Source organism: Schistocerca cancellata, chromosome 1, assembly GCF_023864275.1.
Source record: "Schistocerca cancellata isolate TAMUIC-IGC-003103 chromosome 1, iqSchCanc2.1, whole genome shotgun sequence".
Taxonomy (NCBI): Eukaryota; Metazoa; Arthropoda; class Insecta; order Orthoptera; family Acrididae; genus Schistocerca; species Schistocerca cancellata.
The window spans coordinates 681,547,835-681,563,375 of record NC_064626.1 but is presented as its reverse complement, the minus strand read 5'-3'; the positions used below and the strand labels follow the sequence as shown (position 1 = coordinate 681,563,375).

The 15,541-nt window shown below is 41.4% G+C and overlaps 1 protein-coding gene across 6 annotated transcripts in view; it reads right to left on the bottom strand.

Moving 5' to 3' along the window:
• LOC126184175 (SAFB-like transcription modulator) overlaps positions 1-15,541 on the bottom strand; it is a 187,112-nt gene that overhangs the window by 76,025 nt on the left and 95,546 nt on the right. The window contains exon 1 of one of the 6 annotated variants that reach the window (XM_049926572.1): positions 9,557-9,580. The exons of 2 other annotated variants lie outside the window; for them this stretch is intronic. The gene's annotated coding sequence lies outside the window, so the exon portion shown is untranslated. Of the gene's footprint in view, positions 1-9,301; positions 9,438-9,556; positions 9,581-15,541 lie in introns of those variants that run through there. 3 more of the 6 variants (XM_049926552.1, XM_049926579.1, XM_049926566.1) reach the window with 3 other exon arrangements.

The window sequence follows — 15,541 nt, the reverse complement described above, 5'->3', positions numbered from 1 at the left end:
GGTCGGAAGCACAGCGTGAAGACATATGGCCGAACTTCCAACACTTGAAGCACCGCATCGGGGGAGGGATATAAGGCTTGACATCACAACGGTACACCATCACCTTGACCTTCTCAGGTAACGTGTCACCCTCGAAGGCCAAGATGAAGGCACCGGTGGCAACTTGACGATCCCTCGGACCCCGGTGGACGCGCCGGACGAAATGGACACCGCGGTGCTCCAAGTTGGCGCGCAGCTCGTCATCGGACTGTAAAAGGAGATCCCTGTGGAAGATGATGCCCTGGACCATATTCAGACTTTTATGGGGCGTGATAGTGACGGAGACATCCCCCAGCTTAGTACAAGCGAGCAAGGCCCGCGACTGGGCTGAGGATGCCGTTTTTATCAACACCGATCCGGACCGCATCTTGGACAAGCCCTCCACCTCCCCAAACTTGTCCTGTAAATGCTCTACAAAGAACTGAGGCTTCACGGACATAAAAGATTCCCCATCAGCTCTGGTACAGACAAGATATCTGGGCGAATACGTCTCACTTTCATGCAATGCCTTTCGTTCCTCCCATGGTGTGGCGAGGGAGGGGAACGATTTGGGGTCATACACATTAGCCTTAAAGTGAGCTTTGGAACGCTTAGAGACTGCTGACGGCTGGCCGCCAGCGAGAGACTATGTACCACGCTTCATTGCGGGTCATCCGCCCTGATGCCACCTACTCCGACCAAGGGCCCTCCCCACGGGCGCCACCGAGCCACAGCAAAGGCCATCTGGCAGGATGGCCATTGCCGGGAGTCCCGATGCCCCAGGGAGATGGGCACCTACTCCTTGGCATACGTGGGGAGTTAACGGCGCAGGCATCAGTAGAGCGATCCCTGTGTTGTCAGGGGGCTACAACCAAGAGGGTACATGGCGGCCCCACCACAACAGACTGGCTACCGTGCTGGATGTTAGGTGACATGTGGTCCATGGGCGTCGTCAGTGCAGAAAATGGCCCTGCACAGTGCTTGGCAGAAAGTGCACGCAGGAGCGTATCCATGCCCAAGCGATGGAGAGCGGGCAGGACTGCAATGCAACGACGAATAAGATGGCGAAAGTTCTCAACACAACATGGACACAATGCACCAAGTAAGGCGCCCTTCCCCAATCGGCTCGCTCTTCGGAAAAATTTTGAGATATGGAGGTCAAACCCGACAGGGGACCATCACATAAGGCCGAAACATTTGAGACTCCTTTTAGTCGCCTCTTACGACAGGCAGGAATACCGCGGGCCTATTCTAACCCCCGAACCCGCAGGGGAAGCCTGCCTCTGTCTCAAGAAGTTTGTTGTGTAGAATTTCAGTTGATGATGGGAATAAGTCACAGTCTGGTGCTTGTCTCCTGGAAGATAGGACAAAGGTGCAGGGATTAAGAGTGAGTTACACCAATGTTCTATGCCCAGTGGTTCTGAAGTGACCAGAACCAGTGGTAAAAACACAGTTGTGTTAAAATATGGAAACTAAGTTCTGGCTGAATCTGTAGGCAATTATATGAAACAGTGTACTTAATAAGGGGCAAAGAGTCAGATGTCTCACATCTCTTTTGTATTAATAGTTAAATAAACTCGTTTAAAGGGGAAATCTGCATTTATCATTTCGGTAGACCAGTGATGACAAATCCTCCCCACTGTACCTGCACAATCTTAAGCAGCCAAGGAGATCCTACGCCATCTCATCACCATTACAAAGGTTGATTAAAGTAATCACAGACCCACAGTGCCGTTGACGCCCTGATTATGTCATGCTGACTAATATCAACCCTATATTGGTGAACTGGAGCCTAGGATATGACATATGTAAAAGATGTTGCTATTAAATTGTTACCTGTAAATGAACTAGTCAAGAAGTGCAACAGAGTAACCTTCAACAAAAAGGAGTAATTACAGCTATGGCAACAAATTAAAGGATAAATCTTCATGTTAGATACTGCTGAAGATGTAGATGAAGAGATGTAGATAAAGTGTAAACCATTTTGTGTACCCTGTAAAAGGTTTGTTATTGTGTGAAAGGATACGGCATCTAAACAGAAGAAGTGTGTCATTAATAAATATATGATAACAAGACTGGAAGATAGCAGTAAATGCAAGGAACACTGTGATATATGTTTACAAGAGAAACATGCTACATTACTGCTGAAGTCTACTAAAAGCAGAACAATGGACATCTCATTGTTAATACATATGGACATTTGTGGACCAATAATGTGCGAGTCTGTAGGAGGAAGTCATTTTTTTCTTATGTTTACAGAAGACTACTCAAGATACAAACTTTTTTTCCATTCTAAAGATAAAGTGAGTGAGATATTGAGGACTTTCGCAATATGATACATAGGTAAAAATGGGAAAGACGATTAAAATGTTCAATTTTCACATCTGATGATAGGACAGAGTATAACAACCAAAAACTCAAAAAATGTTTGAAAGGAGTACAAATTAGATACCAAACCAGCATCAGATACAGTCCATCCCAAAATGGGAGCTGCAGGGTCATCAAACAGGACAACTATTGAAAGCACATGAAGCAGTTTGCCATAGCTACACCTACATCCACTCTCTGTAAATCACCATGAAGTGTATGGCAGAGGGTAAGCCCCATTGTACCAGTTATCAGGGTTTCTTCCTGCTCCATTCATGTATGGAGTGCGGGAAGAATGATTGTTTAAATGCCTCTGTGTGTGCAGTAATTATTCTAGCCTTATCCTCATGATCCCTATGTGAGTGATACATTTGGCGGGGGGGGGTTAGTATATCCCTGAAGTACTCATTTAAAGCTGGTTCTTGAAACTTTGTTAGTAGACTTTCTCAGGAGTCTTCTCCTCAAGAGTCTGCCAGTTCAGTTCCTTCAGTATCTCTCTGCCACTCTCCCCTAGATTAAACAAATCTGTGAGCATTCATGCTGCTCTTCTCTGTACACATTCCACATCCCCTGTTAGTCCTATCTGGTATGGGTACCACACATTTGGACAATATTCTAGGATGGGTTACATGTGTGATTTGTAAGCAATCTCTTTAGTAGACTGACTGCACTCCCCCAATATTCTACCAATAAACCAAAGTCTACCTCCAGCTTTACTCATGACTGAACATACATGATCATTCCATTTCATATCCCTACAAAGTGTTACACCCAGGTATTTGTAAAAGTTGGCTGATTCCAACAGTCACTCATTAATATTATAGTCTTTGGATACTATGTTTTTAGGTTCTGTGAAGTGCAAAATTTTACACATTTCTGAACATTTAGAGCCAGCTGCCAATCTCTGCACCATGTTGAAATCTTTTATGAAGATCTGACTGAATATTCATGCAGCTTCTCCCACACAGTACTTCATTGTGGATAATTTCATCATCTGCAAAAAGCCTGATTTTACTGTTATTATTGCCTGCAAAGTCATTAATGTACAACATTAACAGCAAGAGTCCAAACACACTTATCCTGGGACACAATCGAAGTTCCTTCTACATCCAACAATGACTCTCCATCCAAGATAACATGCAGTGCCCTCCCTACCAAAAGGTCCTCTGTCCAGCCACAAATTTTACTTGATACTCCACATGATCGTACTTTTGGCAATAAGCATAGGTACTGAATCCAATGCTTTTTAGAAATCAAGAAGTACTGCATCTACCCGACTGCTTGATTCAAAGCTTTCAGTATGTTATGTGAGAAAAGTGGGAGTTGGGTTTCACATGATAGATGTTTTTCAAAATCCATGCTGGTTGATACTGAGGAGGTTGTTCTGTTCACGATACTTCATTATGTTTGGGCTGAGAATATGTTCTAAGATTCTACAACAAATTATGTCAAGGAGAGTGGACAGTAGTTTTGTGGATCACTTTTAGTACCCTTCCTGTAGTCAGGTGTGACCTCTACCTTTTTCCAAGAAATGGGCATGGTTTTTTGTTCGAGAGATCTACAATAGATTATAGTTAGAAGAGCGGCTAACTCAGACACAAATTCAGTATAAAGTCTGACAAGGATTGAATCAGAGCCTAGAGCTTTGTTCTATCTTAACAATTTCAGTGGTTTCTTAACACCATTGATTAATACTTACTTCATTCATCTTTTCAGTGGTGCAAGGATTAAACAGGAGCAATACTCCTGGGTTTTGTAAAGGAACTTTAGAAAAGAGAGTTAAGTATTTTAGCTTTTGCTCTGCAACCCACAATTTCAGTTTGTCTCATCTGCTAGGGACTTCATACAAACTTTGGGGCCACTAACAGCCTTACACATCACCAGAATTTCTTCAGGTTTTGTGAAATGGCATTTCATAATATTCTACTACTGTATTCAATGAAGGTATCATGCACTGCTCTCTTGACAGCCAAACGCGTTTCACTATATGTTTTTGGGTATGCGCAGTTTGACAGCAGAGGATGGCATTAGATAATATTCTACTACTGTAGATCAGTTTGGATTCGGTAGAAATACTGGAACACGTGAGGCAATACTGACCTTACGACTTATCTTAGAAGAAAGATTAAGGAAAGGCAAACCTACGTTTCTAGCATTTGTAGACTTAGAGAAAGCTTTTGACAATGTTGACTGGAATACTCTCTTTCAAATTCTAAAGGTGGCAGGGGTAAAATACAGGGAGCGAAAGGCTATTTACAATTTGTACAGAAACCAGATGGTAGTTATACGAGTCGAGGGACGTGAAAGGGTAGCAGTGGTTGGGAAGGGAGTGAGACAGGGTTGTAGCCTGTCCCCGATGTTATTCAATCTGTATATTGAGCAAGCAGTAAAGGAAACAAAAGAAAAATCTGGAGTATGCATTAAAATCCATGGAGAAGAAATAAAAACTTTGAGGTTCGCCAATGACATTGTAATTCTGTCAGAGACAGCAAAGGACTTGGAAGAGCAGTTGAACAGAATGGACAGTGTCTTGAAAGGAGGATATAAGATGAACATCAACAAAAGCAAAACAAGGATAATGGAATGTAGTCGAGTTAACTCGGGTGATGCTGAGGGAATTAGATTAGGATATGAGACACTTAAAGAAGTAAAGGAGTTTTGCTATTTGGCTATTTGAGAAGCAAAATAACTTATGATGGTCAAGGTAGAGAGGATATCAAATGTAGACTGGCAATGGCAAGGAAAGCGTTTCTGAAGAAGAGAAATTTGTTAACATCGAGTATAGATTTAAGTGTCAGGAAGTCTTTTCTGAAAGTATTTGTATGGAGTGTAGCCATGTATGGAAGTGAAACATGGACGATACATAGTTTGGACAAGAAGAGAATAGAAGCTTTCGAAATGTGATGCTACAGAAGAATGCTGAAGATTAGATGGGTAGATCACATAACTAATGAGGAACTATTGAACAGAATTGGGGAGAAGAGCAGTTTGTGGCACAACTTGACAAGAAGAAGGGACCGGTTGGTAGGACATGTTCTGAGGCATCAAGGGATCACAAATTTAGCATTGGAGGGCAGCGTGGAGGGTAAAAATCGTAGAGGGAGACCAAGTGATGAATACACTAAGCAGATTCAGAAGGATGTAGGTTGCAGTAAGTACTGGGAGATGAAGAAGCTTGTACAGGATAGAGTAGCATGGAGAGCTGCATCAAACCAGTCTCAGGACTGAAGACTACAACAACAACAACAACAACAACACTGTAGTAAATGAAGGCATCGTGCGTTGCTCTCTTGACCACCAAACGTGTTTCACTATATGTTTTTGGATAGGCTCAGTTCAACAGCAGAGTATGGGAAAACAGAGCCCCAAATCTTAGAAAGATATTTTTGGAGGATATTGTGGACACTTAAAGAGTAATAAAAGTCATAAATCCAACAAACGAGAAGGTACTGTGGACACTTGAGGCTTATAAAAATGAATTAAGTGATATCATCAATAGGGTACTATCACGTCATTAATGTCATCAAGTCCAAGAAAAACTAATTCTTGAAGAGAAATAGAAACTGAAGAAGATGAAGAAGACATTGTTCTCATCTACCTAAACCTAAAGAATACCTTGGTTATTAAATGCAAGAAGTACAATATTTTAATGGAGAACCTACAACGGCTGAAGAGTGTATGAGTGGTCCACAATCTCAACAAGCACAATGGGTGTTTAACATAATAAAAAACTTGCCTGTGCAGCACCGAAATAAAAAACACGACTTGCAATCACAGAATATTTTAAAAAAGAAGGGAAATACTACAGAGAAAGGCTCTTGCCAGTGATAAAATATCAAGCACTTAGATACCTTTAGTCCTGGCAATAAGAGATTTTCTAAATCACCAAATGGACCTGAATGCGGCCTACATTGAAAAAAGTATTTCTGCACTGAAAAAAAGTATTTACAGAGTGAAGTAAAGTGGACATTGCTGGAACAGATGTTTGCATGAAATCTTGATAAACATGGGTATGAAACGATCTAAGGCAGAACCTGGATCTATTATAGCAAAGGTAAAGAAGAGATCACAATAATGACTATATGGATGGATGATTTTATTCTGACTAAAAATGAAAAACAGAAGAACAATGACTTTAAGAGAGAACTCCAACAAAAGTTTAACTTGCGTGATTTGGAAATGGATTGTTAAAAATAAAGAGACCGAAGAGTTATAGAAAGAGCAATCAACAACACTGAGAATTTTTTGGAAAAAAATAAATATCTGAATGACTTCAAACCCTTTCTTCATCAATGAAACCAGGAGCCAAGTTAACAACCAATGAAAGAGCTCTAGAGAGCAATGAAAATTTGGAGACAGTAGAGAGCCTTCAGTATTTGTTGCAAACTTCAATGACTGAATATCAAAAGGGAACTGCAGACTACAATGTAAGATATTGTAAAAAGGGAAATACAAAATGTTCAAATGTGTGTGAAATCTTATGGGACTTAACTGCTATGGTCATCAGTCCCTAAGCTTACACACTACTTAACCTAAATTATCCTAAGGACAATCTCTCTCTCTCTCTCTCTCTCTCTTTCTCTCTCTCTCTCTCTATCACACACACACAGAGAGGACTGCAGTGCCTTAGACCGCTCGGCTAATCCCACGCGGCGGGAATACAAAATTTGAGGGAAATAGTGATGCAGATTGTAGATGTGAATTAGAGAATGTTGTTGTTGGATGATGTTTTAGATTAATGGGAGAACTTAAATCCTGGTAACGTGAAAGACAGTCTGAACAGTACCCTTGGGCACTGTAGAAGCTTAGTATATGGCTTTATGACAAACAATTCATGATGTATTGTGGATCAAAACTCTAAATTAAGAGCCTAATATAAATATGGAACATAACAAGGTTTTTTGTGACATCAGTGGAGCTATAAACTTAGCCAAAAATGTCACTTGTGCCAGAACCAAACTCACTGATATAAAGCACAATTTCATAAGGAATCTTATGATCTCACAGAGCAAAGTTCTATTGTGGTAGAATATTTATGCAGAGAGCAGATTTTGGCAGATCTACTAACCAAACCATTGAGTTGGGCAAATATCACATGACACTATGAACATCTGAAGCATGTTCAAAGGGGTAAATTGAGGATATATGGACAAAATATTTTGTAAGAATACGTGTGCATAGCCAAGGCACTAAATGGAATTGCTTTGTATACTGTGTAGTGTTTCCTTGACAACAAACTGTTGTGATATAGTCTACTTAATGAAGAATATTAAGAGAGTATCATCAAAAGAGTAGGCCTACTACCACTTCATTAGTGCTACGAAGCCTAAGAAATACTAACTCTGGAATAGTAACAGAAACTGAAGAAAAGGAAGAAGACATTGTTTTCATCTACTTAACTCTAAGACTACTCTGGTTACGAAATATATGAAGCCCACTTTAGTATTCAGAATTACTTCTTTTGCTACGCTACTTACAACCAAACAAAATGTGTGCCATTCTATCAGTAGGATTACAATCACAATGTGTCACAACTGACATCAGTCAACTAGTACAAATGTCTGACTTAGGTTCATTGGTGGGGTATCAGAAAACTGCAATCAGCCTACAAAAAGGATTGCTTAAAAAACACTTGAGTGACCCCATTTTAGCATATTGCTCAAGTGTTTGGACTCATGCCAAACAGGAACAATAATGCAAACTGAATGTAGGCTATATATGAAAAAGGACTGCAAAAATGGGCACAGGTTTGTTGGGCCCACAAGAGAGCTTTATGGATATATTGAAAATCCTGACCAGGCAGACACTTGATGATTGATGCAACTATCCTTTGAAAGTCTAAAAAGTTTCTTGTAACAGCTCTATGGGACGAGTCATGGAGGACAGTACAACCTTCCATCATATCGTTCCTGCAGGGATCATGAAGACAATATGAGACAGGGATCTTGAAGACAATATGAGACAGGGATCGTGAAGACAATATGAGACTAATTACAGAACACACATAGATGTTTACTCAATAATTCTTATTGCACTCCATGCATACATGAATCGAGTAGGAGCTCTAAAAAGTAGCACAATGGGAAGTACCTTCTGCCATGCACTTCAATGCTCATTACACATGGAGATAACCAATAATGAGAATGAAACGGATAGCTGTGGGTGCACACTTTCATGAGTATTGTCCAACTATGGGAGGGAGGGATAAGGCCTGTCAGGTACACACAAGACCGTCTTTCTGTAACGATTTTTTTTTCATCGTTAACAAAGGTTATCGCTTTTTATGTAAAGGCATCGAGCAGTGGGGTCGGTGGGAGGAATAATATTTTAAAAAAACTAACAGACAGATCTACAAAAAATTAATATCATCAACATATAACGAAGAACGGTCTATTTACTGCCAACAAGCGCCAGAAAATAGGGTTATATTCAGCCCCATTGATGCAGCAAGAAACTTGCCATGGAAGTTTATTATCTGTGCTTATCCTAGACGTAACAGGCGCTCAGATTCTTCTCATCCTCAAAGCTAGAATCAGAACACGGACATATACCGTGGACGTAAGGCGCCTATTATAAGAATGGTTATACCAAAATAACAAGCTGCAATTATTTATTACGCCTAAGTAGGATAAAACTGCATAAAATTACTACAGCACGAAGAATAAAAAAGGTACGTAGTCTATGAGCACAATAAGGCCAGTATTTTCCTCGCAACCGGAAGGCTCTTCCTTACACTACTTCACAAAGTTTTCTAGTAGTATTTTCTCTGCCGCACAAACGTAATTTTTCATTGGGAAGTTAGAAATTTATACTGTATTTCATCTGTCTAATCAATATTTTAAACAACCATAGTTTATCACATAAAAGGATGAGTAGCAGTACTAGCCCTATAGGCTTCACAATAGTTTATTCGCACCTTTATCAAGTGTATGGGAAATCAACTAATTCTTTACGCACCTTGATAATAAATACTTTACAACGCCGATTACTTACACAGCTAATACTACAAACACAGTAACAACAACCTCAAAGACATCTCAGACATTTCAGAGATATACATGGATGAAATATGGGGAAAGACTCTCAGACTTCGGTACCACATTTACATTAAAATACTGCGTTTCCACGGGAACTGAAATTAAACCCTAAGTATAAATTTGCAGTTCAGTACCTAGGTGCCTCAAAACTGCAATCTGCACAAGACGATAGTAAATGGTCTATTTACATTAGATGTCAACGGAACGGACGTTACCGTCAAACGGTGGAATGTTCACACTGAACGACGAAAGTCAATAGTTCGCATAATCCAATTGGTCTTCTACCGAACGGCGAAAATGAGATACCATACGCGATACAAAAAGTCTGTGTTTAGTATCTGAATTAAGGAACTAGTAAATATAAAGTTTATTAAAGGCAAAAGCAAACTTCATAAGGCGGTTCTTGATCGATTTTTTATGGTAAATGCCAAGAAGAGAAACATTTTAAAACATCGGCATTTATTTGCTAGCGAAAATACACAGCCTGCAAACACACACATCAAAAAAACATTAATAAGGGAATACACAGAGCCTGTTTGCTTTATCCACTGAGCGTTTCCCCCCTACGTAACAAATAATGTTTCACAAAAACAAAGCAAAATAATTAAATATGGACTAAGAAGATACAAAAGCACGAAATCCATTAATATGAGTTGGCGTGGCAAAATGGTTAAGTTTTGAAGTTAGACGACGACGACGACGACACCCTTCCCCCTCACCGTCACCATCACCAACATCAACGTCAACACTTTCTTCCGGTAAACGGCTTGTGTGAATGCCACAATATAAATGCATGGTGAAATGTTTTGACAATCCATTCCATATCATTGGGGTGAATTGATCTAAATGACATTACAAAATTGCTTTTTTGGTAAAAATGTAAGAAGCAATCAAAACGTTTCCATTCAAAGGCCATACAGTCCAGAATCGGTATGCTAATCAGGCAAAATTGCTGTAAGCACTGAGGCAATCATCCCACCAATGCACCAGGCCGAAGATACCCATGGGTGAAACACTGTATCTTGCTGTGTGCAGAAGTCCATAACTGCTACACATCCTTGCCTGATAGGAATCCTATAAGGGGCCGAAGGCATGATAAATGCGTGGAGAAAGATCAGGACTATTGGGCAGGTGCTCAAGTGTCTCAAACTCGAGTTGACATATTTCTGCATTACAACAGTTGCAGTATCAGTATGTGCATTTCATGAAGCATTGGCACCCCTTGGTGCATCATTCCACAATGATGGTTTTTGAAGACATGCTGCAAACACAATCTTCAGTCTCTGATGTATATCTAACAGTATTTGTCCTTTGGCAGCCATGAGATGTTGGTTCTGTTTGGAAGCATTTGTTAATGATGTCGCCATATTTCACATTTCCACATTTACCACAAAAATGTCAGAAAAACACGTATGCCACACTAATCCCTTTCCTACATGTCATTGCTTATATACCTGCATTGGAACTGTGCGATGTCGCATATATGCTGTGTTAATGCCCTGAACTTTCTATTCATCCCTTATAATTATAATATTTTGTCACATGGCTAAACAGCTTCTATATGATATGGGACTTTGTAACGTGTATATCAGCTGTTTAAATCCTCACCTCAGTTCATTACTGTAAATTGGTTGATAAACAACTTAATCTTATAATTTCTTTCTTTAATTTGAAAGCAAATTTAAACTACAAAACTGCCACTTCTAAATGATAGCCATCGGTATGTGAAGTATATGGAAGTCTGAACTCACAAGCAGGAGATAAAAATAAATAAAGAGATTTTAGACTTCTCATCCAACACTGACATATTAAAAGCTATGTTGAGAAAAGAACAGTTGGCAGAAACCCTTAAATCTTTGGGAACAAATGAAAAATACTATCCAGAATGAGATTTTCACTCTGCAGCGGAGTGTGCGCTGATATGAAACTTCCTGGCAGATTAAAACTGTGTGCCCGACCGAGACTCGAACTCGGGACCTTTGCCTTTCGCGGGCAAGTGCTCTACCATCTGAGCTACCGAAGCACGACTCACGCCCGGTACTCACAGCTTTACTTCTGCCAGTATCTCGTCTCCTACCTTCCAAACTTTACAGGAGCTCTCCTGCGAACCTTGCAGAACTAGCACTCCTGAAAGAAAGGATATAGCGGAGACATGGCTTAGCCACAGCCTGGGGGATGTTTCCAGAATGAGATTTTCACTCTGCAGCGGAGTGTGCGCTGATATGAAACTTCCTGGCAGATTAAAACTGTGTGCCCGACCGAGACTCGAACTCGGGACCTTTGCCTTTCGCGGGCAAGTGCTCTACCATCTGAGCTACCGAAGCTTGTATCATCTACCTCGAAAACACAGTCCTTACTGGTCCCACCACCAAGGACCATCTCCGCAATCTTCATTTTTGTTTCAAAACTCATCTGATGCGAGTCTTAAGTGCAACTTGGAATAGCCACATTTCTTCTAATCATCTACAGATTACTTTGGTCATGTTACTTCTCATCGGGGGATTCCGCTGACCAACAGCCACATAGCTGTTATTGTGGCCCTCCTGCATCCTACAAATGTGTAAGAAGTCCACGCATTCTTAGCCAAAGTTGCATATTACCACATGTTTCTTCTGCAGACTGCTTCAGTTACCTATCCTCTCAATCAGCTGCTTAAGAAATGTGGACCCCTGGCTGCTACCATTCTTTCATGACTTTGAAAGATTGTTTGTGTTCCACCCTATGCTTGGCCACCAATCAGCTGAGACTTCAGCTCGTGGTTACAGCGGACACACTGCAGTATGGCTTGAGCCTGTATTGCCTCAATATCTTGCTGATGGTTCAGAACAGCTAGTCAATTTTCTATCAAAGACGCTTAATGATGTACAGAAAAATTACTCTCAAATTGAGTAGGCGGCTTTCACTTTTCATGTGTTTCTATACACAGTTAAGTTTCATATGGTGACTGATGGCACACCATTAGTGTCTCTTTTTAGGCCCATGGCACATTTATGAGACAAGACAGCCCATGAACTACAATGGTGGATCCTAATCCTTAGTCGATATAATTATGAGATTCATTTCCGCCTGACGCTAGTTTTGATAAAGATGAAGTATTTTGTTTTTATTTTAATAAGGAAGCTCGCCAGACAGTGGACAGAGTCCCTATTACCAGTTCTTCCATTTCTGAAGTTGTCAATATGTTTTGCAAGGGTGGCTTGAGTGAACTCCGGCTCGTGCCTTTGATCCCATCTGCAATTACTTTTTGCTAAGACACAGAGTCGTACTCTTGAATGGTGTTCTCTTATTGTCCACAAAAAATGCTGTTCCACAGGTGGTCTTTCAGGCAGCTCTCTGGAAAATCATTCATCACTTTCTACATTGGGATCATTGGGATGCCTCGTGCACAAAGATGCTGGCTCATCGCCATGTCCACTGGTCTCACATTGATTGTAAGAGTGAACATTCAATCAATGCTTTCTCTAAATGTGCAGGTCATCAGGCCTATCCAAGGCAATTTTATTCACAGTGGCCTGTCCATCACAGCCATGGGAGCGGATCTATATCAGCTTTGCTAGCACCTCTTGGATGTTTATTGGTTGGTGGTCATTGACACTTATTCCCAATTTTCGTACATAGCTAACTGCCACTCCACCCCAGCAGATGCGTCAATGTGGGCTCTCACTCGATTTCTCCATTGAAGGCTTGCCCTACAATCTGGTAACTGACAATGGTCTTCAATTCATCCCTCAGACTTTTCAAAATTTTTGTGCAACATGTTCATTCACCTGTGTTCCACCCTCAATCAAATGTGAAGGTGGAATGCTTCATTGACACTTTTAAGACGTAAATGAAGAAGTATATTGGTGATATCCCTCCAGATGCTTTCTTAGTTTCTATATGTTTATGCCCATCAGTGAGAAGAACCTGGCGGAGATTCTGCATAGCCACCACCAGTACTGTATCTCCTGCTTCCTGCACCAAGGCTGCCCAAGGCTTCTACAGAAATGAATTTACATGGCTGGTACTCCAGTCTGGGCTTGCATGTTTGGTCAAGATCAGTGCTGGAGCTCAGCTATTATTCACAGCCAATGCTGTCAGCGTGTCTTCATGTTGCAGACAGAAGACTGGCTGGTGACCCACCAGTGAAATCAAATCTGCCCTCCAAGTGGAGGACTGGTCTCCACCACCTCCACCCACACCTGTCAGATTGTCCACTCTGCCCGGTCCGTCCCCTCCATTCCCTGTCACCCTTTCACTAATTCTGCCCATATATGATACTGCATCTTGTTCACCTTCCTCCATTGTTTCCAGCCCTCGGCCAATTCCTCAGGGCCTGGTCATGAATGATCATTTACAGCAGCCAGGGGCATCACATGAACTGCAGGCACTGCTTCCACTGGAGCCATTTTCTGACCCTGAGTTGTAGGTCACCTCCACGAATTCGGTGCCGGCGTTAGTGCTGCCAACGGTCGGCATCCCACCCACGTGTGTCCACCCTTAGCGATCCATTACTGTCCAGGTCACTTTCAAGTCTATTCTCCAATGCAGGATATGTGGGAACTCTTTGCAGTACAGGGGGAATCCACCGGCAACACACAGAAGAAACGGACATCACGACCTCGAGCACCAAGCACTGTCTCACATTGTGGACGAGGGATTCTGTGGTGACACTGGCCTACAGGTGACCCAACAACAGGAGAGGACTCTGGAAACCTGTAGTTACCACACTAGCTGCAGCAGCACATCATCATCTGTTGAAGTCAGCAGGACACGAGGCACTGGTCTGTCACGTGTTTGATCAGCTCACGCCATTGTGTGGCAGCTAAGCTTGACACCAGGAGGTAGCAACTTCTGGTAGCACGGACAGCTGCACCTCCCTCCCCAGACAGCTGCCATCAAGTGCCACCAAGTAGAATATTCTAATGTTTGTCTATTTAAGCATGGAGCAGAGTGATCTCTCCCTCACTCTGCTATGTTCCACGTGACTTCACTCCACCCACAGATCTCTGATGGAGTAAAGGTACTGCCCTGCCAGTGCACAAGTACGCTATAATGAATGGATTTTTTGTTGTGAGCATTGAAGTAATCATACTTTTACTGCTGTTCTCTACTGTGTGTGTTACTACAGGGGGGAAAGTTAATTCAGGGCTGCTAGTAGGAAATCTGCCTGGTGCTTCTACAGATATGAAAGGCAGATCAATTAAATGCTTTAACTGTGGAAAGGGGGGCTGTATTAGTAAGAAGTGCTGGCAATGACCAAAGATCAAGAACAGTTGTATGATCAATAAAGAGAAGTATAGTGAGGGTAACAGGATTTGTGGCATATGCCGTAAGGATAGAAATGGGTTGCCTGTCATTTGTTGCTCCATCAACAACAAATCAGTTTGTGCCCTTATGGATACAGGTAGTTTCCTTAGCGCAGTTGATAAAGGTTGGAAAACCAGAATATTTGTAAATGGGGCATGTTAGAATCAGAGAAAAGCAACTATACTGCTGCTATCAAGATGTGCATTGGGGTGAAGGGAGTAATTTTGGTGAAGGTTAGCATTAGTGGCTGTTCCTTGAGAACTAACGTGAGAGTCATTTGGATTTATCAACACCTTGCATTCTAGGTGCTGTATTCATCAGAAAATTCAGTTAGTGATTAACTGGGCAGATAATAACAATTTCTTCAAATTTTGACATGGTTCTAAAGTTACCTTTTGTCAGCAGACTAGGCAGTACCATTGAGTAGCACTTTGCACAAATGGGATGGTGTGCTAAGTCAGAGGGAAAGGTGAAATCCAATGAAGTTAACATGTAGCATTTGGATCCTGAGTACCTACAGTAGAAAAATTAAGGCCCTTCATGAAGATTTTTCTGACATGCTAACCACTAAATTTGGGTTAACAATCTTTACAGAATATCAGATAGAGGCCAATAACATTCTGGTGCAGAAACCACCTAACCGTCTCTATCTCTCCTCCCATCAGGTGGAGGAAATTAAGGTTACAGAGAAACTTTTAGATCAAGAAATTATTTGGCCAATCAGCTCACAAAATGCAGCCACAGTTCTCCAAGGCTCCTAAATCAGATTGAGATAGCTGCCCAGTGGTTGATTTCAGGAGCAGAACAAAAAGATAGTTGCTTTCTGTCCC